The sequence below is a fragment of the Lissotriton vulgaris genome, chromosome 5 (genome assembly GCF_964263255.1).
Source record: "Lissotriton vulgaris chromosome 5, aLisVul1.2, whole genome shotgun sequence".
In the NCBI taxonomy this organism is placed as follows: domain Eukaryota; kingdom Metazoa; phylum Chordata; class Amphibia; order Caudata; family Salamandridae; genus Lissotriton; species Lissotriton vulgaris.
In genome coordinates, this window is record NC_141693.1 from 600,485,770 (window position 1) to 600,509,506 (window position 23,737).

Genomic DNA, 23,737 nt, shown 5'->3' on the forward strand with positions numbered 1-23,737 from the left:
GACATTAAAAGGAAATTATGATGTTATGAAGATAATAACATGAAATATCAATAATCAGAATAAAAGAAAAACAGAACTGAAGTAAACTTTGTTGACGTTCATTTGTTGAAAAAAAACTATAAAGAATCTCCACAGAGTGCGTTGAGGAGACGTTATTCCCAAGGGAGTTAACGCAATTGGATTCATATATCCCCAGCACAGGGGGGTTCACCTCAAGCGCACCACCTACCGTAGGACCTCATCTCAAAAATGTAAAAACCCGAGTACGACTTCCAAAATCCGCTTTTTGGACAATTTAAATATTTGTGCAAAAGTTCAACCTACCGAAAACAGTAGGAAAAGACTCCACCAGCTTAGAAAATTGATGTGTTTTTTAAATAAAACAAGACCAAAACGATAAAAAGTTACGGTATGTATTTTTAAAGATTAAAAGTAAAAACAGTCCTGAGAAGCAATAAGCGCTTTTGGGGGCTATTTGGTCACGCAGGACCAGGGCAAAGTCAAGAGTTCAGGCTGACCACGATGTAGCGTAGGCCAGTAGCCAAGCAAGGCAAGTTGAATGAAAATCCTGTGATCCTGGTTGGAAGATGCAGGGTGAAGCCGAGTGCTGCATTGGTATCAATCTTGCAGTTGGGCTACGGCTTTGATTTTCTCTGCACAATAATGGCAATGCGCTGGTTACGAAGACAAAGTATCAGTTCCGAGATGCGTTTGTTCCGGGGTTCTCCACACAGTCAAAGGGATGAATCGATCGTCGCTCCTGCAGCAGCAGAGATGCCGTGGTTCCTATGCCTCAGTTCCGGAGGTGATGCGCTGGTTCCAAGTGCGATGTGACGGTTCTGTTTCTGCAACAGCTGTGATGAGTCGCTTCTACCTCAGGCAGCAGAGGACGCGTCATCCACTGGAGCAACCACCTGGATCCACTTCCAATGTACCAGGCACAGGAGGTAAGGCTTTCATATCCTTGAGTATTAGAAATGGGGGCAAGACAGCAAGCCCTTGGAGATCACTTTGGGTTCAAGCAAGAGTCCTGTTCTTCCTAAGCAGGGCAGAGGGAAGAGGACCGAAGTAAAGCAGTTCTTCTCGAACAGCTGTCGACCAGGGTGGCAGTCCTTGTAGCAGCACAGCAGTCCTTCCTCCTGGCAGAGTTTTTCATAGGTCCAGAAGTGTCTGATTTGGTGGGGTCAGAGACCATATACTTGTACACAGTTGTGTCTTATGAAGTGAGGGTGAATTCAAAGAGAGAGTTTGAAGTGCACAGAGGTCCTCCCTCCTACCTCTGACTTACTATAGGGGGATATGCAGCTCTTTGTGCGGGGACAGGACACTGCCTTTTCAGGTGTTTCAGCCCTTCCCTCCCAACCTGCCCAGGGTGACCCATCCGGATGTATATTGCCACTCAGTCACACCTAACCTTACTGTGTGTGTGGCTGTCTAGAGGGAAAGCACAAAGTCCAGCTGTTACCCACCCAGATGTGTTTTAGAGATGGGCTGCAGGCACACATGGCTGGGAGGAGAGAAATGCCATCTTTCTAAAAGGAAGCATTTCTTAAATAGTGTTGATACATTCAACTTTGCCAGCAGAGAGGATTTATCTTTACCATTCCAACGATACAAAACATGACAGAGCCACTCCTTCTCTATCAGAAATTAGAACTTATAAGTGTAATAAGGAATTCCCAATGTTAACCTAAAAGAGAGAGGTAGGCCTCACAGTAGTGAACTCCAAATTTGGGAGTTTGTTACTACCAGGACATGTAAAACTTAAAATACATGTCCTACCTTTTGATTACACAGCACCCTACCCTATGGGCTATCCAGGGTCTACCTTAGGGGTGACGTATTTGTAATGAATGGGGAGTTTAACGTTTGTCAAGGGGTTTTAAATGCCACCTTGTCATGGTAGTGTAAACTGCCCACACAGGCTCTGCAGTCGGAGGCCTGAGACATATTAAAGGCCTACTCTAGTGAGTGGCACAATCAGTGCTGCAGGCCCACTAGAACCATTTAATTTATAGGCCTAGGCACATGTAGTGCACACTACTAAGGACTTGTAGGTATATTAAATTTCCAAATCTGTGGATAATCCAAGGAACCATGTCTAGGGGAGAGAACACGTGCGTTAGCACTGGTTAGCAGCCGTAAAGTGCTTAGAGTACTAAAAGCAACAAAAACAAGATCGGAAAAGGAGGAGGAGGAGGAAGGCAAAATGTTTGGGGTGAGCCTTCAGAGAGGGCCATTTTCCAACAGCGTCAATCTACAAATCTGTCTGAGGGCGCTTCTCTACCACCTCACGTTCCTCCAGTTAGGCCTGGTTCTCCCAAAATGGGACCTAGAATCTTCCATGTACTGATCACAAGCACACATACACACAGCACATGCATATAACAAACATCCATAGCACTACATTTCCTATGTATTGTACCATTCATAGGCACACATACACCCTGCGTGTGTATAACACATGTGCTGCACAGCACTACACACCAAACCAATGTAAGCCATGGGTGAGTTAAGGACACAGCAACGGAATTATAAATAAGTGAGCCTGTATGTCTCAGTCAAGTGACACAGGCAAAAATGCCTGTTCACTCCTACTGACCACTGCATGGTGCACTGGAGTCACTGCACTCATGCTATTTAATTCTTTACAAAGGCAGGAGCCTTTCACCACTATGAGAATAGCAATTTGGGCATCCCTCATGGGTCCAAAAAGATGGTAATCCTTGAGGTAGGAGTGTGTCTTGGTGCACACCATGACCCATGTCTGCCCTCAAAAACAAAAATCTACATCAGTGATCCAAACATCATTACAGTTGGGCACTCAGGGCAGGGTATGCATCCAGCACCATGCGAGGGACTATTCTGTCCCAGCAGACATATGCTACTGTGCACAAACAGTTACCTATACTAAAGTTACACCTCTTCATTTGCAAAGCACACCAGTTAAGGAACGATTCGGTATCTAGGCTTTGTTTACACATTCAAGTTGTTCAAAAGACCACTAGAACAAAGTATACACTCTGGGCACACTTGACAATTATCTAGGCGGATTGGCATGCTAATGTGTGCATGTTGGTTTGCTTTAATGCCTATCAGAGAGGATATGGACACTGTGTTGAGATTTTGGGAATAACAGTGATAATGGCGTCTTCCAAGGAAGGTCTTCCAGCTTCATTCTCACTGCTGATTAATCATTATCACTTTTCATTTAAACCAATGTTGTGAGCAGGATTATTTTACTGTATGGTCAATTTCAATTTCAAAGTACTTTATTCTGTTTTTTAATATAAAAACCATAAAAGCAACAGTACCACAGTTAATAATACACAGTTAAAACATGATCCATAAGCATAAGTCATTATAAAAAGCGCATTCCACTTTAAAATATATAAAATATGAACAGACACCCGTTAGGGGACAACTATAATAATGTCAATGTTTTACAAATCAGTTAGTTCTCCCTGCAATTTCTCGATTTTAGGGCTGATTTAAAAAAAACGATCAAGAATAAACTGCTCTCAGGATTCAACATTTGCAGGTAGCAAAGGGCTGGACGGACCTGGGTAAAATTATTTTTCTTTAAGAGGGGCTTTAAAAAGAACCTCCATGGTGCATCATAGAGGGGGCAAGTGAATAGGAAATGCACCGAATCCTGCGGAGACAAGTTGTCGCAGCCGCAGGATGGTATCAATTGACCTCTGTGAGAGCCCCTCGGAACAGCTAATAAAAAGTGGAAATAGTCCAGCCGGAACCTTGTTAACAAAAAACGCTCGTAACCTGATATGGGCCATGATAAATAAGGTTCCAGTGATGGCATGGTTTAAAGCATCACATAATTGCGAAAGCTGGGTTTTGTCATTTCCACCCCCTCTCGGTTAAAATTTTTCATCAAACTAAAAGATTTTTTAACAAACTCCACGTCTGCCTTGACAATCGAGTCTGGATTTAAAAAATGGTCATTTTAGCTATGATCTTCTAAAAGGTCTAACATTTGTCTTTAAAACACTGACAACCATTTGAGGAAATGTTTGCACAGCATAGACTCAAATGCACTTTCTAATGACGTACTATACAGCTACTTGGTTGTACCACACTTGTGAATTTTGTGTCTCTCCATGCTGTTGCATTGATATCAGCTTGTGTGTGGTTTGCATTACTGACCAAGAACGGGGGATTCTCTAGTGAATCTTCTAATTAAACTGAATATTTGCTACTTCCGGGTGGGTGGATCATATTTTAACAAGATTTTGCTTTACCCTACAATCATCAGAAATGATATACTGAAGTCAGTAGGGTTTTTTAATTGTTGCAAAAAGGCCTCTGTTAAATCCAAGAAAAAAGATCTCAAAGATATCATTTGCCTCAAAGGTTATCTAACACTTCGAAGCTTTCAGCATGTATCACTATGCATTAAATAACAAATCAATGTATTCATGAATACAAAACACTGAGGAGAACATACAAAAGGTCCTACACTGTTCTGCAAAAACATTTTAATCCAACGTAAACATTAAAATGACCATGTGTTCACCGCAAACCTTAGATTTTGAAGGGAATTATCTAATAATATGTTGTTCCTGCAAAATGTTTTTCCTCTTCTACCTCCAGTCCTTCCTATCCTAGCTTTCTGCATCTTAAATTTACTACCACACTAATATTGCTCAGTGACCTCACCATGGAGTAAAGCGGGTAAATTATTGTTTAAGGACAATGAAATGGCTGAATGTCAGGATATTAACTAAAAATGTTGCCGCACATAAATATTATGGCCTAAACATTTCTACACTAGCTGTAGATTTTATATTAACTCCAATGCGGTGATATTTTGGATTCATTTTTTTGTTAAAAGATATTTAGGCAACAGTATTCTGATACCACTCTTGATGACTAGAGTTCCTGTTGATCATGGATCTTGCTGTTGGAACGTTCATAAAGGTTAGAAGCAGTGCAATAGTGTTGCTGAATGCTTGCAGACATATTCAATTATGTCTTACATTCAATTAATTAAACCCCTCTAACACTGACATAAAACCTAGCTCCAAACTGGAACCTCAAAGAAAAGTGTGGTTAGTGCTGCACAGGTTGACGTATTGCTGACCATGAGACTTGCTTTCACATACTCAAGCAGGGCCGGACTGGCCATAGCGGACACCGGGCAATTCCCCGGTGCGCCGCACGGGCGGAGGCCGGTTTTGGGCCCCTGTGGGCCATTTTTGTTACAGGGCCGTTTTTGCAGCATATCTGCAAAACCGGCCCTGTACCAAAATCGGCCGAAAACCGGCCCCGGCAAAGAGCTCGGCGGCACCTCCAACTCCCCCTGAGTGGGGAGGGGGGGCCGGCGAACACTTTGCAAGGGCTGGTTGTGGTTCCTAGTCCGGCCCTGTACTCAAGGCTATTAGGACTCACAATCCTTGGTTCATAACACCAATCAGGTTTTTTTACTAGGGCCTGTGTTTTCATTCATTCTTCTACCATCATACATCCTGTAATTTGTTAGCCATTTTTGCTTGTGGTCCTGAGTATTTCACCCCATGAATACTGACGTTTTCTCTGGAATCTTTTGCAACGCTTTAGGCACCCAGTTGCTTTGTTTTTTATTAAATGATACAGACTGCTCTTCCATAAAATGACCTCAGATAGCTTAAAACATTTCTGATGGAGATTCAACCAGTATAATAACAAGTCTGTAAATAAACAGACTCCACTTAATCTCCTGCAGGAAACCCCTCTGTAGCCAGAACAATAATCACCATGTTCCATGTGTAATTTAGTAAGGCAAAAGAGAAATGTACTGTTGCAAACGATATAAATGGTGATATCACAGTTTAATGCAGGGCTCTCATACGTATGTGACTTTTACAGAGTGAAAGTTCTGAAATATGTTAGAATTTTTAGGTACTCATATTTGACAATGAGAGTTTGAGAATTGGGGCTTTGGGTGTCCTAGAGAACTCTCAGGTTAGCGGGTAGTATCAGTGATGTGACAATCCCAAAAATCATAACATTGTGGTTATGCACAAACATTTGCAATGGCTTTCTTATGGAGTAGCATAGTTTTGGCTCCATTCTTTTCTGTTGGTTAGGCCACCTATATATTTACATTTGGCCTTGTGTACTCGTGTGACGCAATAATACTGAAGAAGTGTATTCTTCATACCATCTGAGATATTGTATGAGTGCATCATACTCAAGCATAGCCAGTACTCGCATATATATTCTGTTATAATTAACATTACTAAAAGGAGTGGGGCATTGCATACCAAGAGTACTCCACACAAAACACATGTGTTTAGAACGAGATTTTTAAAGGTTTACATGCCATTTACATATTAATGTAGACAGGATAAGCTGATAAATCAGAATGCATGTAAACTAATGTTTAAACTTTCATTTGTATAACTTGAATTTAATGCAGGTGCCTATATACTGCCATTTTTGCAATTCTTCATACATGTATTAGAAGCTGCATTAATTGAATGTATAGAAATGTGAACATATTCTGTTATCCTGTGCACTTGTTAACTCATCTAAAGTGTAGGCCTTGAGAAGCAGTCCAGTTCATGCTCATGTAAAAGAATTAACTTGTAAATTGCATTTGACTTTCTTTGTAGAATGCATCTTGTTTTCACTGCAGGTATGAAGAAGACGTCTCATTAGAAGAGAATAGGAGTTCTCAGTAATGTGTAAGGAGGCGCATCCTCATGGGAAAGTAACAATAAGGACAAGCAAAATTGTAACTTATTGAGATGGGAAAGGTGGCAAAATTATGCAGTTTTGCCAGAGCAATGGAAAGTCACAAGCCGAGGCCACACAGGATTTCTACTGTCACTGCAGTTGATTATTTATGCTGAATGAAGAGAGGGACAGAGGAAGTCCCTTTTAGGTTTTCACAGAGAGCAGACCTATGCTTCTGCTTATGTGGCTTTATGCTAGTTGATCCATTGTTGGAGTGCTTTCTACTGAAGACTCTGAAAGCTGACACCTATCTTTGTTTGTTTCTTTCATTTCTTTCTTTCTTTCTTTCTTTCTTTCTTTCTTTCTTTCTTTCTTTCTTTCTTTCTTTCTTTCTTTCTTTCTTTCTTTCTTTCCTGATCATGCCCATATCCAAATGCTTTTAGTTTATGGTTGCCCTAGATATGGTAGTTTAGGGAAAGATAGCTAGCTCATGCTCGTTAAAGAGAATCATCTGATAAAATGTAACCTGCATTTCTTTTTCCTGATAGTCTGCATCATCATCATAGATTAGTAATTTGCTATGTAGCATATAGGGTACACCTCTTCACGAGATTTGAACTTATTCTGATCTTTTTGTACTTTTGTATTCTTTATGCCAAGGTTGATTTACATCAATTTGTTTGTAAATTTATAATTAAACCCTTCTAAACTCAGACCAAGTACTGAAGTGGATTAATGTATAACCACATTGGTTGCACTGCTTTGAGATGCTAACAAAAGATTTCCTCTCTTTACCTCTCATGCTGCTAAAATGATCCATCCCTTTGGAGAAATGTGTGTTAATGGGCCTAGACTTTAACAATACTAAAGAGATAAGGAGCTCTAAAGGTATAGGAAGTGCATCTAACAAACTTGATAACCCTGGTGCTCTTGAAAGAAAAAGCTGCAAAAAGGGGGACGAGACTGTATGCTTGCTTTATAGACCTGCGAACAGCCTTTGACAAAGTGAACAGAACCCGGCTATGGGAAAAACTAAGATCATGGGGTATCCCGAAGAAGTTATTGGAGGCTATCATAGTCCTGCACAACAACACCTGGGCTCGAGTAAAACTGGGAGACGGTAGCAGTGTAACGGCCGAAATAAGAACACAACAGGGCCCAAAACAAGGCTGTGTGCTGGCCCCAAGTTTATTCAACCTGTACATGGCAGATATTGTGAACCACATGGAGGTCGGGGAATGCCACCCACCACACATGTCAAAAATCCCTATCCCTTTCCTGCAGTATGCAGATGACATTGTTGTTCTGAGTCAAACACCAATAGGTTTGCAAAGATCGATCAACAATCTGACAACTTATTTAGAACACGAATGTTTGGAACTGAATAAAGACAAAACTAAAGTTGTCCACATTGTGGATCCAAAAAAGCAAATATTCAAATGGTATGCAAATAGTTCCCCAATAAAGGAGGAAAGATCATACAAGTACTTAGGTTTGAAATTGGGGCGAGGGCCGACGAACAAAGAACATAAAATCGCTCTAAAAGCAAAAACACAGTCTTTGATCTATGCATACCGGCAATTACAAAAAAAACGAGGTTGTCCAAATTATACACACCTGCTGAAAGTGATAAAAGCACAAACCCTACCATCCTTGTCATACGCACTGGCCACCTGGTGTGGCAAAGAAGCAGGGCTGTTAAACAGCCTACAAACAAAAGTATACAAGGCAGTTTTAAACCTTCCAAAATCGTCGGCACCGGCGCAGGTTCGTCAAGAATTTGGCCTTCTAAATCAGACGTTTCGCAGTATGGGAACCTTTGTGAAACTCTGCCATAAAATACGCATGTCGGAAGACAATTCATTGGACAACCTGTGCTGGAAAGAAATCGACACCCAGCAGAAACAGCACGTTCCAAACAGTTGGGGAGGCTATCTGTCTCAATCCCTGACCTGTATAGGAATTGAAGAAACGTGGGACACGAGGCCAGATAGATACACTGTTGACAAAATTGCAAACAATGCGGTCAAATGGGAATCCTACCTTAAAGACAAAATAAATACCGCAAAAAGACGACACGGGTGGACCGTGATAAATTCATATTCCGGGATAAAACCACAGACCTACCTAGAAAGCCACTGTAATAGTTTGTTAAAACAAAGATACATAAAACATCGACTAGGACTACAGTTCTCAAAGGACTTGTTACCAGCCTGGAAAAATTGTCACACCGACCCCCATTGTCGTCTATGTGGATACCGAAATAAAACATTAACGCACTTACTATGTGTGTGCCCGGCACTTAAGGACTTGAGGAGACGGCTTTTAAAGAACATTTTTAACAAATTGAACATTCGGACTTGTAGGCAAGCCGTAATCCGATGGCTAGATGGATCATGTCCTATGTTGGCCTGCAGGGGGGTCAAATATATGATGAAAGCCCAATCTCTCCTACAGCAAGCTGACCTTGGAATCATACCACCAAACTGAAATATATGACATTTACTTTGCCATTTGACGAACAGTTCTATTTGCCAATATTTTAAAAAGTGTTTTATGTCCTATGATGATCTAAATGCATTTTGTAATAATTTTTAATAATTTTATACAATAAAATTGACTTGACTCTGAAAGTGCATCTATTGTGTGTTTTGATATATATGTGTGTGCATATTAACATTTTTCTGGATTGCTGATACTAATGTTCCATAGGGTTATATTGTAAGGTAATGCACTAAAATGCATTTAATGCAGTGTATTCACCAGGGATTAGTGAGAATGAATCATATATGTGTTTAACACTCTCTTTATGAATTGTGAATACCTGTCGTTTCTGTTTAACAATACATGAAACTGTTTTTTGTGCCACGGGCCACATATAAGAGTACAGTATCATCTTTCTGTGGGTTGTGAATTAAAATTCATTTAAAGAAATTTGTTCTTCTCTGTAGGTGCAGAGCAAAGGCGTTCATTAGGTAGTGAAAAATACATTGTATTTCAGAGATAGGGAGGTGAGGAAAAACTGGTAAGGTTGAAGAATACTAATGAAGAACAAAAGGAGTGCTACCAGTTGGTACTATCAGACAAAAGGAGAAATCCAAAGACACTTTGGAAGCAGAGACTGGAAAATGGGAGTAGTGTGTAAGGCGCCAATGTCTTTCTTGGGAACTGCAAAAGTATTGTGATGTTTGAGGTCATATTTCTCTAATGTTTTTGTGCATTTTAATAAGTGAACCCACCTTGGGTTAGTCAGATTCTTTTTTAGACTTTGAGAGGTACAGACCTCTCTTGACATCTGATTGTGTGGCTTCATGCTATACATGACTCTTTACTTTTAGAACGTCTACAGAGGTTCTGATGTTGAAACTTTTCTTGCTTCCTTGATTTATTGGGGTTTTTTCTTTCCTTATTTTAGTGAAGGGTTGAGTAGATGTTGCAAGTCTTTACCTTGAACGGGGAGAAGGATCGAAAACATTTGCATTGTCATCAAATCCTATTTCTTCTTTTTTGCATTGCTGCCACAGAAATTCTTATATGTTCTTTGATTTTGAGGACCAATATTGTAAGGCACTTTGGTCTTCGTTTGATTAACTTATATTTTAAACTATGTTTTTGAGATTGATACATGGCAGTCTGGCATTAAGTTTGTAATAAACCTTTTAACTTTAAGCTATTGACTCTGACTTTTATTGTGCGGTCCTCATGTTCACACTGTACCTTAAAATCTAAATTGTTGTTAACCCCTTTTCCTCTCAGACTACTAAAAAAGTCTATTGACCAGAATTGAATTAGAAGGACCAGCCCAGAGCATTCTCATTTTAAGTCCATGCACTTGTAAACCTATGGCTGGTTGCCTCCAGTGTATGTGGTAATGAACGTGCGGGGAAGGACTTGAAACACTTTCATTTTTAAATGAATAAGAAGAGAAAAAATGCAAAGAAAAAAATACATTAAAAAATGTACCTTGTTGTGCCCTGCAGTGTTTCACTCCCTCGAGAACATTTGTGACATTAATTCCTTTCCTCCTATTGCTGGTAAAGCAGGTTCTCCCTTCCACTAGTTATTTGGATGAGAGGGGAATTCTGTCTTGAACAATCTTAATCTGAAATGTGTTGAAACTGTGTTCTTTCACTGCGTTTGTTCAACTTGTATCTTGCAGCTTCCCCAAGCCAATGGTAATAATTGTCCTCCAAAGGCCATGTTGTTGCGTGTTAATGTTTTGTTGTAGGAAGAAGAGTTCAACAAAGTTATGATTGACTCACAATAGCAATTAGATTTCTTGACTCTTCATTTCGAAGAAAACATAAAGATGATGGGTGGAATGCTTGCAAATAGTTTCAAACACTAGCAATCGGTTGGGGCAGCATTCTTGGCCGTTGCCTTTTTCCCAACAAGTGACTCTGCAGTCAGAGATTAGCTATATGCAAATCATCCGTGATCAGTTTCAATAGGAACATGTCATCCTGAATTGCCAAGTTAGCTTGCACTGTCTGGAGAGAATCTGGTCTGGCAATTGGGACAGAACTGTTTCTGCTGAAGAAGGACCAAAATTGCTTTGCATATGGGTAGTCTCTGTCTAGAATGATCTAGTGAATGAAAAGAAATGGACTGTAATAGGCCCCGAGCTGTACTCAATGGCTGAAATCAATTCAAGTATTCCATTCATCATTTTTTTGTTTGCTGTTGACGTCCTAGGTGCCTAGATTTGGGTTCTGAACTTACTGTGTCATATGGTTGAGGCCTAAGTAGGATGGAGTTGCTTGTCTTTCTTCCTGGAGGGGACATGAAATTAAGTCTATTGATATAGTAAAATTGGACTGCCTTTCACTTTCTTTGTAAACCAAGAAAGTATGTTAGTGAAGCATATAGAAAAATAATCCTAAAAACAGTTAAATCTCGGCATGCAATGTGTACTGAGCAATCCATCACCTCTCTAGGTATAAAAGAACTGAACGTTTGGTAAATTAGAAATGTATTGTGATTAGAATTGTTAACACATTTTTATATATTCATTTGATTTCAATCCAGTTTCATATCAGATTATTTTACTGATTTAATACCTCATGCAGCATGTGGGAGGTGTGATCACATTTCAAGTATCCTGGAATATTCATAATTTTAAAAAATAGCATTTGATGCAACATTTCAGAAACGTCATGCTTTTGTGTACTCGATTTATGACAGACGAGTTTACAGCTGGCTTTCAGTACGAACTCAGTGGCGGTCTTGGTGTTTGTTGAGGATGATTCTTTCAAATAGGTTATAAATAGTCTAGCTTTGATCCTGCAGATCTGGGCCTAAACTAGTTTCATGGGTGTGTCTCTGGGCTCATCTATCTTCTCCTTGTTCATCAATTTTTATTTCTGGCCTCTGCATGCCCGCTGCATGTAATATGTTAGAATTGGGGGTCTCTAGTTGGCAGAGGTAGTTACCTTTGTCCAAATAGGGACCCTTGCTTCTAGTCAGGGTAAGGGGGCTACACTCCTAAATAACCCCTGCTCACCCCCTTGGTGGCTTGGCACGAGCAGGCAGGCTTATCTCAGAGGCAGTGTGTAAAGCATTTGAGAACACATACAGTAATACAGTGAAAACACTACAAATCGACATCACACCAGTTTAGAAAAATAAGTAATCTTTACTAGACTTAACACAAGACCATATGACAAAAATCCACAATATTGTAATCAAAAATAAGTCTTTAAAATGGTTGAAAATAGCTTAGTGCAACGTAGATGGTAAATGCAACACTTTACTCTCGAAGTACCTTAGATGCGTCATGCAATGCAAACAAAACGTCGCAGGAAAGTTGACGCACCATTCTTTACTCTCAGGGGAGTGGATGCCTCGGTTCCTTACTCCTGCACAGGGGAGGTGATGCGTTGCTTCCTTACTGTGTGGGGAGTTGATGCTTTGTGTCTTACTGTGGCCCGGTGACGATGCGATGCAACGATCTGGTGCAATGCGACAAAATGGCGTCTTTGATGCGATGCGACAACGTTGGATGCGATGCGTGCACGCCCTACCGCCGTGCGGTAAACTCTGTAACCTCTGAGCTGCGATAGGCCCTGTGAGACGCTTCTCCGTAATGCGACGGCGACCTCTGCGATGGCAATACGCTTCCCCAGTGATGCGACACTTGGTCGGTGGTGCGACGGCACGCTTCTTTGGCGATGTGGCAGCAACTGCTGGGGCAGCGACATGCTTCTCCTCGTTGCATCGCACTTCCAGCTCCCAGCGACACGCAGTCTTCTCAGAGGGCCCAAACAACAGTAGGCACCTTTCCGGAGGTAGAATTCCCAGCAAGGGAATTCAGGGGAGCTAGTAGTGAGCCAATGCCTCACATCCCCTTTTAATCCTGTTAGCAGAAGGGTCAGATTCCGCTGGTAAAAAAAGCTCTGCGCCAGGCAGTATGTATATTCCTAGGCAGTGGAATCCATTCCATGCAATGGTCGCCTTGCAGTCTGACGGCAGTCTGAAAATATTACCCCTTTGTGGGTAAATTAGGGACTTGTGCAAATTTATAGTGTATCCTGAACATTAACCAAATTATAGGATTACATGCATTTGTCCGCATTTAGCAATTTGTTATCCTCCCAGCCCCCCCCCCCCCTCTGTCCACTGTAAGCCGCTGACCAGTGGGTCTTGACATATCCATGCAGCCAGATGCTCCAACACCAGAGCAAAGATTGTTGGGGACATGTGGCAGCCCTGCCTGGTTCCCTGTTGGATTTTGAATATTGACGAGTACACCCTGTTCACCTTAACCCTGGCCAGTGCGTGGCGTAAAGCAGGCTGAACTATTGTGGAAATTGTGGGCCATATCCCAGCTTGTTCAACACTCCAAATATGTTCTTCCACTCCAGTATATCAAACTATTAGAGCATTGTCACTTAAGGTGTCCTTACGTAGTACTCTGTAGGGATGTTGGAGATTGAATCTTGTGCTCCGGTTAGGCATAAGGCAGTAGCGGCCCATGGAGGGAGTTCAGTCGGGCTGTGAGGCGGGAGAGGGGCAGGGTGGGGGGGGGGGTAGTAAACACCCCAATATGGATGAACGAAGGTAAGTAAACATTTAAATAAAGAAAACGAATTTCGTTGCGCGTGCTGCATTGCAAAATGCAAATGAGGTCGCAAAACAATCATGCATTGCAGTAAGACTCAATATTAAGAAGTGACGCCCTTGGCATGCCCCTTCCTAATAGCGAGTCGCAAACCGTATTTTGCAAGTCGGTAATAAGGTACTGACTCATAAAATAGGGGTTTGTCATCGAGCACACCAAGTTTGCGGTCGCAAATGGGCCGAATTCCCGTTTTGCAGCCACAAAAAACTGTTGTACATCTTCCCCAGTATACTCTCGTGCTAGGGATGGGAGGTGTTTATCTTTGAAGAGGTCAATCACATCCTCTGTCATCTTGGTCACCGCCGTGGAATATACCTGGGCATATTAGGCCACAAATGCCTCAGCTATGTGTCCACCCAACTAGCTTCCCTGAGTCTGCGTTGTTCTATAATACCCACTTCAGAGACTGATCCCTCTTTTCTAACCAGGCCAGAAGTTTACCAGCATTATTCCCAACTTCATACAGGCAGTGAGCAGTAGCTCTATGTAATGTCTGGGAGGCCTCCGCGGCCAGGTTTTGTATTCTTGTTGCTTCAGTACCAAAGTATGCTGCACCCATGTCCCATCCATATTGTCATCAGTCTCTCTTGTTCCAGATTGTCCCCTTCAAGCTCATACAGCCTGGCCCTCTTATGCCACTTGAACTCAGATATAAAGGACAGTGCTTGGCCCCAAACTATTGATTTGTATGTCTCCCAAATAGTGAGGGCTGAGTCCACCGTGGATACGTTTTTCTTTGAAGTTATTTATGTATTCAGTTAGGCCCTCTCGCACTCTTTGCTGTTTTCGGTACCACAGGATTATCTGCAATACTATCCTTCCTGTTTCGGGAGTCAGATTAAATACTGCCCACAGCACGAAGTGATCCAAGATCCCTCTGGACAGGTGTCAGAACTCAGAGTATTGGTGTGCCTGCAAGTGGCATGTGAAGAGGTAATCAATGCGGGAGAGGCTACCATGTGCACCTGAGTGATAAGCATATTATCATTACTGCGGGTTGTGTGTTCTCCACAGGTCCACCATTTATTTATTTATTGTTTAAATTTATAATGCACAACAGCTACCCAAAAAGGGTTTCCCGGCGAAGCTAGCAAATACAGCAATTTAGATAGAGAGCAAGAGAGGACAGTTATTTATCAAAAAGCCACGTCTTTAAGGACTTGCGGAATAGACCATAGTCAGTTTTGTTGCGTAGTGCTGTAGGTAAGGTGTTCCAAAGTGTAGGACCCAGATAAGAGAAGGACCTACCGCCCATCCAAGCTAATTTGATTTTAGGGACCGTAAACCTGGCTTGAGTGGTAGAGCAAAGGTTGCGGGCGGGAGAATAGGGACTTACCAAGGATTGAAGATAGAGTGGGGCGTGACCAGTTTTAATTTTATCCGTATAGCTCAGGGCTTTAAATTTTACTCAATTTTCTACCCTGAGGCAGTGTAAGTTACATCGATGAGCGGAAATGGAGGAGGCCCTCGGGACTCCACACAGGAATCTAACGGCTGATTTTTGCACCATCTGTAATCTATGGATTACGGTTTTGTTTGAGCCCAAAACAGCACATTTCCATAGTCGAGCCTACATGTTATTAAGGAATTAACCACGGTTTTCCGAGTGGTCTCAGGTAACATCCAACAATTTTTTCTCAACCATTTGAGAATAGCAAAGCAAGTTGCTGCAACTTTTACTGATTGGGAATACATGTTGAGAGAATCAGCAATCATGATGCCCAAATTGCGGACTTGGGGTGAAGGAGAGGGAAGAGAGCCTATTTCATGAGGCCAATGTTGGGGGACCCAGAGATCTTTATTGTTTTCTCCGTTTAGTTTAAGGAAGTTTTGTTTTTGTTTTATTTAGACCAATTTTAAGCAAGGAAAGAGCATTCGTGTAATGCGACGAAAGAGAAAAGATGATTTGGGAATCATTAGAGTATGAGAATAAAGATAGCCCAGATTCCTCCGCCACTTCAGCTAGAGGTCTTACATATAGATTAAAAAGTAGCAAACTGAGAATAGAACCTTGCGGCACACCGTGAACAAAGGAATGAACTTCTGACAGTGCTGTACGTGAAAAAACTTGAAAGGTACGTTTTGTAAGAAAGGCAATAAGCCAATCCAGAGCAGAGCCGCAGATGCCTGATGACCTTGGAATTTTAATTAACACGGGGTGAGACACCATGTCAAATGCAGTACTCGGATCTAACAGGATAAGAGCCACGGTGTCTCCCTTATCTAGGAGGTGTCGTAAATTTACTGTTACCCCTAATAAGGTGGTTTTGATGGAGAAACTGGGTCTGAAGCCTGACTGGGAGGGGTGAAGAAGACCTTGAACTGTTACAAACTGAGAAAGTTGAGTGTGGATGTGCTTTTCAAGAATTTTAGAGAAAGAAGGTAACAATGATATAGACCGATCATTACAGGGTATGTCAGGGACAGCATTTGCTTTTTTAAGAAGGGGGTGAATCATGGCATGTTTCCATTCCACTGGGATAAAAGCTTCCTGAAGTGAGGCATTGAGGAGATCCATTAACACAGAGAGCGAAGGTAAATCCAACTGTTTTAAGATGGAAATGGGCAGTGGATTTTTAGATGATACTGACGTCGTGCTACTGAGAAGTTTAACTAAAATATCTGTGTTCAGCACAGGCCAAGTTTTGAGGTGGTGCTCAGAGATATCGGATGACTCTATTTGATTAGAAGGAGAGTCATCTGTATCACAAGATGAAGAAAGTGACGGGCTGACGGAAAATTGCCAATTAGTTTTATAGAGTGATGACGTTGCGCCAGTCAACCTCCCAGTTGCTCACCACCCCTCAAGCCATCCTCATGCCTCATCCAGAGTCCCAAAGTGCCAAGTCTTTCCCTCAGCAGCCACCCTCAGTTTTGCTGGAAACATCATGGAGTATTTGAGGCCTTGCTGTTGCAAAACCAGTTTTACTTCATCAAAACTGTACCATAGTTTCTGAACTCGAAGTGTAAAGTCTGGAAAGATGAACATGGTGGCATTCGCATATCAAAAGGAGGAAATTCACCAGCCAGCCTGCAGTATCAAGTCTCGATCCCTATTGTTGAATAGGTGGGCAGTGATGGTTCCAGTGGGGCACCCGGTTGCGGTGGAGGGGTAGCTACCCTGCGGGCACATCCTATTAAAAAGCACTTAGAGAGGCCCTTTAGCTTTAATATGTTCAGGATGAAGTCCTTCGGGAAGAGGTCTATACCTGAGCCTTCCACTCTCTCTGAGACCCCAATGAACCTTTACCAAAATGTATACTTATACTGACTTGGCTGGAGGAGGAGAGGGATTCAAATTTACCTGGCCCCTCTGTGAGACAACTAAGTAGCATGCAACTTGAATTTGTATTGTTTTTATTAATGGAAAATACCTATATAAAGAAGTTAAATATAGTCCTATCGCTTTGCTGGATATTGGGCAACAATGCAAATTCCAGACCACCTCCTTTTGTCAATTTGCGCTAATAATGATATCTCAACCACTTTCAACTCACCTTGCCTGGTCCCTGTTTTAAAGTACTTTTCCATTTTAATATAATTATACCGCTTCTGACTTCTTCTTTTAAGTTCTTCTTAGAATAGCAGATAAAAACCATATCATAAAAGTGTATTTTTCAATCAACATATTGGATCTGATATCTGTTTGAGAAAATATCCCCTTAGTATGATGCATGGGTGCAAGTCTGTATTGGGATTGTGTTTTAAAGACTTTTGTAAACACAGGTAGATATTATTAATACACATTTAATAAACATTTGAATGGGTAAATTTCTGACTAACCTTTAAGAGATGAAAATCTGACACATCTTCCCCAAGTGCATAACATGTAAACCACAGGTTGGTACAGTTTATACTAAAACCCTGTAAAACTGATCCCTCTCACATGTAGACACTTCCGAACAAAAATACGTATTTCACATTTACCCCAAGAAATAGGAAAGCAGCAAGCTAATTTTGAAGTATTTGGCATACTTCTGTCAATCATACTAGCAGTAGTTTTTCTGTGGGGCTGCATAAGCAATCAGATATCAGATTCACCAGAGTGGCAATAATTTCATCACATCAAGCTATAAAATGTGTTATATAAATGCATTCAAAATTAATTACCTACGTTGACAGCCCCACAGATAACGCCCACATATAAAATAAGCCATTCACAACAATGCCCACATCAAATCACCTTTTGGATGCCATGCCGTTGCACAATATTTTACAAGCACAATATTCAAGGAATCATAGAAGACGTTGGCAACCAACGTTTTTCTCAACGGGTAGAATAACCTATCTATTTATAAAGGTCTCATAATTGATATACGATTCAAATCAAATAGATTTTACTTCGGCATTACAATTAAACCATTCCAATGTACAATAATCTGTTTTACCCACATGTATACATATTCCGGGAACAGTTCAGGTCGACCAACTCTGTACATCTCTATTAACCTTATCAAAGGGATCTTATTTGTATAACCCATCTGTGCAACTAGTTAAAACAATTGTATGCTTTTACCTGCATTCCACATGTGTGTTAAATGCAATGCATAGATAAGAAAACGCCTTAGCCTCCATTTGCGAAATCCCATTATTCATCACCCTCAATTTAGGAGTTTTTGTACCACTTTCTGTCACCTGTGACTTATTCAGGGTCGACGAAAAATGTCCAGGTTATCCATGAATACAAAACTTTGCTAAAATATTCTTTGCATAGGGTTAGCAATTCAGAAAAGCAGCCATTGGGCACCCAGGAGCCCCATACTGTTTCCCCTGAGACCGTGTGCAAATCATTTAATAAACAATAAAGAAACAATAAAAGAAAACAGGATTGAGGCAAATCCTTTTGACCAACCTACCCAATAGTCTGCCATCCTAAAACTATAAATATCACACTACTGAAAACTTAAGTCATGCAAGAGTTAAAGAATGTTATTGAATGTTAATTGGCTCTAATTTGCTTTGAGGTTGGCAGAGTGCAGCCCTCGTATCTCAATTGGATTGTAAAGCTTAAACCCTGAAACCTTTTCATATGTGCATTGGGCCTCATTTATCCCTATCACAAAATCCCATTTGATTATCTTCCACCATAAGGAAAGTTGCAGATGTGTTCTCAACTCCTTTAAAGATTCATACACCAAAAGCCAATTGCAACGATGTGCAGTGAAATAAAATCATAACCTCTGCATGTTGAAGCATAAGGAGCGAGCACATAAGCTCCCACTAGAACAGGTCACAACGTCTGCAGGATCACTTTGTACAGGATAAATTCCTCCCACTGCAAGGTAACTTGTTTAAGGGTTAAAAGGGTCAATTTCCAGATCATGATCAATGAAGCACAAGCCTCTACTGGAGAGCTGTTCATCCATTGCCATCAGTTCCTTCCCTCACCACTGATCTATACAAAATCTGTATACCATTTGGCTAGAACAAAAAGGCAATTTTCAGAACCAACACATTGGGGCTTATTACGATGTCGGGCAAACTTGCATTCGCCTGACACCGTCACAGAAACTGGACTGACCATTCTCTGGTGAACGGTCCAGATGGCCTAATCACGATGCAACCACATATGGTGTGGTCAACTACTCCCATTTCCCAATAGAAGTATGTGCTACAGCCATAAACCGGCTGTAGCACAAGCTCCCATAGGGAAATGGGAGGTGCCTGCCACACCGTGCAGGGATCAACGAGGGGGCACACGGCCCCCAACCGGAGGCCGCAAACAGAATGGAGCCCTGATAGGGGCTCCCAAACTCCTTGCATTGCAATTCGAACAGCTTAAAACGACATTCATATGGATTATGAGCCAATATCCTTGAGATCGTAATCAGCCCCATTGCCTTCTGGCCCTATAGCTGGCACAATCCCTAGTGAAAAAACGCAATCTTCACCATCTTCTTGCAAATGTAACCTTGTACAAAAGAATCACATTATTATTGTTCAAGAAAATAGCACCGCCAACTGAGACCTGAGTACACATTTTGCCAAATTAGGTCCTTATGCCATCACCTCAAAATAAATATCCTAATCAACACATTCCTGACCACAAGTGAAAACCATCAAAAATGTAAATAGGCCTTCATCACCCTGCTACCAAAAAGACACAAAAGCAGTCTCTCAGGGGGTTAACCAGCCTTGCTATGGCATTGAAGAAAGCAGTCACTCACCAATGATCCACCTACCCTGGGAAGAACAACATGCAGAGTAACTTACACTCGACCTGTTCTGCACTCCACATTCCTATACATCAAGGAGAACTTTTAGTAACAGGGGCAAAGATCCGACTTGCTTGCTAATAATATTGGGCTTTGTAAAGATAATATGTTTTAAAATGATGAAACTGTCAGTGAAATATAAGGGAGATGTGACATTCCAATGACTACCTCTTTCCAGAGTAAAAATGAGATCGCGCGCTCCGAAGCAGATGAAATAAACCGCAAAACAAACAACTTTGACCTTATTTCTTGCATAAAGAAAAAACATAAAGCAGGCAGATGGTTCACAATTAATCTACACTATAGGAATCGCTGAAGTCAAATATGCTGAAGCTCCAGTGATGATCAGGACTGGCAGCTCCAGGCGGGCACATTAAGCTCTTGATTATGGCAAGTTAAGTCCGCTTTTGGCATAACACGCGACTAGTCAATCAAGTCATACCAAGGGACATATTAATTACATCGTCGTGTGTGCACAAGTGACAGGGTGAGAATAACGCAGTTGTGAAATGGAGCCACAAACACACCCCGAACAAATATTCATTCACCAACATTGGCAAACAAACCACAAATCATCTCTGTTAACAATGAGTGCTGCACGTAACAGGAGAAAATGCTTATATCACCCGGGTCAAACTAACCCCCAAATCTCTCCAGACATAACTGAAATGTTTAGATACGTGCGACCAGCTTCATCTAATCTTCCTTAATACGCAGGTATTTTACTACAGCCTGTTGTTGTTGTTATATTGCATTTGAAAAGTCATACAAAGCTATTCTACATTATACCTCAACTAAGGTAGTATCTGAAATGTGCGCGTGCAATTCTTTGCTTTAAAAATGACTCCGGTGCATTGTTTGAAAACGCTGTCACTGATAAAGGAACTCCCAAGCCTTTTCTTTCAAATCTTTCCTGATAAGATAAGAACACGGCTGTTTTAAACATTCTAATCTGTCCCGCCGCTGAAAAATCTCCCCTGAAAACCTCATCCACCAACAATTGTAATGAGACCATGGGATGAGCAATGCTGAGGACCCATTAGTAGTAAAAACAAATTAAATCAGTTGAGATTACAAATACACAAAAAAATAGCTTACCATCCGCCCGGTGTGTAAAGCTGTGTGGACGGTCACCCTTTGCTCCGTGAGTCTGAACGACCTGCAACTTTACCACTTCAAAGTTTGTTTGCTGGCTTGTTTCTGGCTTGCTGAGTTGGTGTTGCTAAGCTACACGTCTCTTGACAACAGAAGAAGGGAGAACAGTGTCCCGGGAGGTGTGATCAGCTTTGGCAACGAGCACTCCACTCCAGCCGCCAGACGACTCTTTCCCCGCCCACGGCATTCAAATGCTTCAATGCTTTTGGCACCTATAGAAGCGTCCCCCCTCAGTCCGCAGCGTCAGATGAACCTGGAGGCTGAAGAGAGCTTACTTCCCGCCATTTGCCGCACTATTGTGTTTCCACAGAGAACTTGCAGTGACTTGATCAACATAGCTAATAAGGACCCGTGTTCCAACACTACACATACGTATTGGCGTTTCTCGGTAAAAAAAAAAACACATTTCCCAGGATTGCGCTCTGAGGAGTGGGTTTTGTGGTGGTGGTTGAGGGAGGGCCCAGGATTGTAGGGTATGCATTACGGCAAAATAAGGCTACAGGACTAAAGGCGGAGTGGTTTGCAAATGTCACCAGAACTCATGTTGAGTCACACTACGAATTATGCGGTTTTATTTTCTATAACATGTTTAGTTCAATTTCATTGGCATGAAAAGATGGTTATCCAAAGAGGAACATATTAATTGTAAGCAATATGTTAAGAACAATTAAATGCTATTTGTTTGTAGGGGGAAGAAAAAGAAAACCTCTTTTGCCATGGAACATGAACAGATCAAATAACACTGTTTAAGAAGCACGTTCTCTTTGGAGAACTGAGGGGCAGATTTACAGGCCCCTTGCGCCACTTTTGCGTCACTTTTCCCATGTTAAAAGTGACGCAAAAGTGGCTCAAGGGGCTTGTAAATCTGCTCCTGAGGGTTTTAGAGAGAGAAGATAGCAGTCGTGGAAGTAGTTTTTGAAGAAGCAGGGATTCGGTTCTGGTCAGAGGTCTGTTGCTTTCCAAGTGGCTCCAGGGGGAATAACGGAAAAGGTTCGATACAATCAGACTAGTAATACACCACCCATAAATGGCCATGTGTTGGGTCTAGTATTATGCAGCTAACTGAGCTGCATATTTCAAGACATTGCAAGAATTTAGACATATGTAGGGATGTGTGAAGCTACTAAACCGCCAGCTTACCTACACACTTTTGTAAAAAAAAGTATGTGTTGCTAAGAAAAGGTTGTAGCTATTTGTGTTTGAAAAAAACATGAGCAGGTCGGGTTAATGTGGAGAGTGATACTACTTGGCAGTGACCCTGTCTGCTACTGTTGAGTACCTAGGAATACCACAAAGATTCATAATCTGTCCAAAAGCAAACCAACTGGGCACTTCGTACCGTACCAACCTGCACCCAAGTGCCAGTAGCTCCCTGGCAAATCCTAAGCCTGCCACCTGGAATCCTCTATAATTAAAGTAATCAAACCACACAGAACAAAGTAATATTACTTAGCACAATTAGGGGTTTCAGACCCAGGTTGTAATCCTGTTTCTGGTCTTCAGTGAGGCACTACATGCTTTTGTTGCTCTCCCCTGCTAGCACAGTTTCCTGGTTCCTGCAATCCCTGCTCTGTAACACATGACAAAGCTTAGATCTTCACTGTAGAAAAGTGGAGTATTATATAGTGCGGCTGGTTAGGCTTCACTATGCAATACTTTCACAATACCCCCAAATAGGTCCTTTGGATTCTCACTAATAAATCCCTAGCTTAGTCATGGTAGAGTGGCACAGAGCAGTAAGGCTTTACTAGAGGACCATGTGTTAAGCATTTCAGAGTACAAACATGGACAATAAGAAGTTGACAGGACTCGATAGAAATCTGACACAAATTTACAGAAATGAAACAGGTTTTTAGATACATTTAGGCACCAAATGACCCCAATAGGATGGATGTCATGTACTTTTTTTTTAATTAACTTTATTTATATGTTTTAAGTAACATATAGCACAGGTGTACAATCCAAGGTCAGGATTAAGTCGTTCTATGGGCTTTGGCACATCAGAAAGCATTCATGTATTTACAGTATCAATAGCAATCACATTTTGGTCCCCCAATCATGTAGACCATCGACTATCTTCTTCTGAACTCCACCTGTGCCCCCCCCCCCCCCATGTGCTTTGGGGGCTCCTCGACCAACAGTTTATGACAGAGTTCCCTCCATGCCTTTAAGTCCTCCTCCAGTTTGTCATCTCTGTGGCACGCTTTCATGTGTACCTCCTCAGCAAGTGTCCACTCGTGCACATCTTTCGGCCAGGCTGTGACCTCAGGAGCACTCGCTCCCATTCAGACAATCGCTATCCTACGCCTCGCTAGCACTAGGAGGAGTTGCAGCAGCTTGTATGCTGTCTTGTTTTGTTTTTGGGGTTTGCATATGAGCCGCAGCAGACAATGGGATGGCGCCAACTTCACTTGACTGCTGACACCTCTCAGTACACTCTCCATCACCTCGGTCCAGAACAGTCGCACCTCGGGCACTCCCAGGCCAAGTGCAGGAAGTTGTCCCCCTCCCTGTGACACCTGGGGTAGGAGATGGGTCTCTCAAGGGACATACAGTGTAGTCTCTCTAT

The 23,737-nt window shown here is 41.7% G+C and overlaps 1 protein-coding gene across 1 annotated transcript in view; it reads right to left on the reverse strand.

Moving 5' to 3' along the window:
- The window catches only part of TBATA (thymus, brain and testes associated), a 152,385-nt gene extending 131,149 nt beyond the window's left edge, over positions 1 to 21,236 (reverse strand). Inside the window, exon 1 of the mRNA XM_086920142.1 lies at positions 21,112 to 21,236. The gene's annotated coding sequence lies outside the window, so the exon portion shown is untranslated. The remainder of the gene's footprint in view (positions 1 to 21,111) is intronic.
- Positions 21,237 to 23,737: the final 2,501 nt, after the last annotated feature.